The sequence below is a fragment of the Delphinapterus leucas genome, chromosome 1 (assembly GCF_059928025.1).
Source record: "Delphinapterus leucas isolate spDelLeu-1000000601 "Yukka" chromosome 1, BTC_Dleu_Yukka2, whole genome shotgun sequence".
In the NCBI taxonomy this organism is placed as follows: Eukaryota; Metazoa; Chordata; class Mammalia; order Artiodactyla; family Monodontidae; genus Delphinapterus; species Delphinapterus leucas.
Genome location: NC_143129.1, coordinates 66,749,777 through 66,753,297, shown reverse-complemented (window position 1 = coordinate 66,753,297; position 3,521 = coordinate 66,749,777). Strand labels below are relative to the sequence as shown.

Below are 3,521 nucleotides of genomic sequence, written 5' to 3'. Positions count from 1 at the left end.
ATATATACAATGGAATATTACTCAGCCATAAAAAGAAACAAAATTGAGTTATTTGTAGTGAGGTGGATGGACCTAGAGTCTGTCATACAGAGTGAAGTAAGTCAGAAAGAGAAAAACAAATACCATATGCTGACACATATATATAGAATCTAAGAAAAAAAAAAAAAGGTTATGAAGTACCTAGGGGTATGACGGGAATAAAGACATAGACCCACTGGAGCATGGACTTGAGGATATGGGGAGGGGGAAGGGTAAGCTATGACAAAGTGAGAGAGTGACATGGACATATATACACTACCAAACGTAAAATAGATAGCTAGTGGGAAGCAGCCGCATAGCACAGGAAGATCAGCTAGGTGGTTTGTGACCACTTAGAGGGGTGGGATAGGAAGTGGGGGAGGGAGGGAGACGCAAGAGGGAAGAGATATTGGAACATATGTATATGTATAACTGATTCACTTTGTTATAAAGCAGAAACTAACACACCATTGTAAAGCAATTATACTCCAATAAAGATGTTAAAAACAACAATAACAAAAAAAACAAAAAGACACATGCACCCCAATGTTCATTGCAGCACTATTTACAACAACCAGGTCATGGAAGCAACCTAAATGCCTATCAACAGACGAATGGATAAAGAAGATGTGGTACATACATACAATGGAATATTACTCAGACATAAAAAGGAATGAAATTGGGTCATTTGTAGAGACATGGATGCATCTAGAGACTGTCATACAGAGTGAAGTAAGTCAGAAAGAGAAAAACAAATACCGTATATTAATGCATATATGTGGAACTTAGAAAAATGATACAGATGAACCGGTTTGCAGGGTAGAAATAGAGACACAGATGTAGAAAACAAACATAAAGACACCAAGGGGGGAAAGTGGAGGGGGGGTGGGTGGTGGGATGAACTGGGAGTTTGGGACTGACATATATACACTAATATGTATAAAATAGATAACTAATAAGAACTTGCTGTATAAAAAAATAAATAAAATAAAATTCACACACAAAAAAAGTGAAAAGATTCTGAAAATGGGACAGGACCCAATCCCTTAATGGCTAAATAAATTATGATTCTCAAAGTAATTAATTAATAAAAATGGATGTGAAATCTACAAAAAAGAGAGATATGCATTTAATCTCTGTTTATATAGTGAAGGGATGGGATGGCACATACAGACTCAGATGAAACTACATTTTGTAAATGTAGAGTTGTAGGATATTCTAAATGGAAAAACTGACACTGACAATTGTTTACCGGAAGCAAAGGTTAAGAAAAATGTTGAAGAATATCTACTCTTAAAAAGAGAGAAGTGTTATACAACACAAAAATGAGACCTAGAGATTCGAAAAACGCGCGTTTTACTGTTTTAAAAGAAAAACAAAAAAATAATAGGCAGACTGTAGACCAATTAAAACTGAGGCAGCTGTAACAAAGATGGAACACAGTACAGTGATTTGAGCCCTTAAAGGAAATGACTAATTAAAATGAAATTTCGCACGTCTTCATGTCTATAATAATATATAAATGCACAAAATATCAAAAATACGAAGTCTGGATTTTTCCCCTTAGGTTTGTAATAAACTGTCAAACCTCTGCTTAATATAGTTGCTTTTATAAGCCTTCTGATTAGCAGAGCATGCTATGCAGGTACATGCATGCTAGAATTTTACCATGAGAATTATAGTTCTCATCTCAAACTAATGACTTGCCTGTTACCCATATTTATATATATTTCATTTCCATTATAAAACACTTAAGACCTTTCTAGTGGTACATTTTAATCAACATACATATAATAGAATCTCGATTTTTAAAATGAAGCTTTTTAGTACTGTAACATGATGGGTTTAATTGAACGGTTGGAACATAATATGGTAACTACATTAAACTGTTTAATTCACAGCTGTAGGAAAATGTTTGATTTTTTAAAATATAACCAAGATGAGACTGTAGAGTTATGAGCAGTAAAATATTAGAGAATAGTGAATGAATAAATAAAATGCTTTTCCATTAGTGGCCATTCATTATTTTGCTTTTAGGAACCGGGAAGAAATTGTCTTCTTTGAGTTTCAAATGTTCTGGTAACTCTAGTCATTTCTTGGCTTCCTCAATATCACCTTGAATTGCTGAAATAAGTGACTCTAAAGAATCAAAGTTCTTTTCTGGTCTGAGGTAGCCAAAAATGGCCACATTAAGAATTTCCCCATAGAAGTCCTCTTAGAAAGTATGCATGATATGAGTTTCCCTGGACTTTTTTGTATTCTTGTAGTATGGGTTCCATCCTATGCTCACCACCGTCTTACAGACGTCTCCACTTCCAACACTGGCCCAACCATAATAAATGCCAGTGGATACATCAGCTGGAATATTATCTACTACTTGTTCAGGAAACTTAGCTGTAGGGATGCCCGGCTGCTTGGAGCCGCGACCGAAGCCCCGCACCACTTGGCCGCTGCAGAAGTATGGCAGGTGCCTCATGACGTCGTCCGCTCGGGGTGCGGGCTGCGGTCCAGTCCGCGCGTTCGGTGGCGCCGCCGTCGAGGCGGTGTCCGGACCCGCCGGACCAGCCGGGGGATACGGGCTGGAGCTGCGCCGGCCGGCCGGCCCGGCGAGCACACGGGCTCACAACCGGCCGAGCCGCGCGGACTACACGCTGCGGCGAGACCCTCACGCCGCTGACCGAACAGAAGGTGCCGGGCGACGCAGAGGCTGCGTCTGGGCTCCGGAGCGCCGGCGATCGCGGAAGTAAGTCAGGAGTGTGTTTTATGCTTTGTGGCTTCCTTCAGTTTGTTCCAGGAACAAAGTAGGTGATTAATGATACCTTGTTGAAGTAACAGTCAACATTAAATGTACAACAGCACAGATGTGTGAGATTATGGATTTAGAACAAGCAATGGCGCCATTCTGGGAAGGGCTGAGCCTGATGCCCTGCCCCAATAATCCACTCATCCACATCTTTCCATCTTTTTCTATCCGTCTGCAAGGACTTTTATCAAGGCTTACCTACGCATGTGGAGAACTAAGCCTGACTTCTCTCTGAATTTCTGGGAAGTCCTTCTCCAACTTGAACTGTGCTGTTTTACACTGTGAGAGATTTTCAATTCCTTTTTCCTGGGAGCAATGGGCAGAACTAATTTGCATGACATTCTACTGTCTCGGTAGGGGACAGGCAGGTATGACTCAGAGCCTGTTTGATTTCCAAAACGTCTTTCCAAGGGGTTAGGGCTAATGAACTCACCTTTGAGTCTGCCAACAAAAGAGGCCCAAGGAGACACCCAGGTCAGTTGAAATCCACCAGTCTCAGAGAGGGAAGATGTGGCACACCAGCATGGCTTATGAATGCCTGCCAGGCAACCTTATAAACAGGAAACGCTGACTCTGAGAAACTAGCTTCACTGCTTCAGTCCAGTTTATCATCAGCTAATCCCACAAGTAACTCTTAGTGGGAATAACCAGGAAAAACAAGGGTCATAAAGTCTGTATTCATGAAATTTTAATCTGTGTT

At 40.5% G+C, this 3,521-nt stretch overlaps 1 pseudogene; it reads right to left on the bottom strand.

The window, feature by feature from the left end:
* Positions 1–1,612: 1,612 nt before the first annotated feature.
* On the bottom strand, positions 1,613–2,502 carry LOC111167364 (riboflavin kinase pseudogene; annotated as a pseudogene).
* Positions 2,503–3,521: the final 1,019 nt, after the last annotated feature.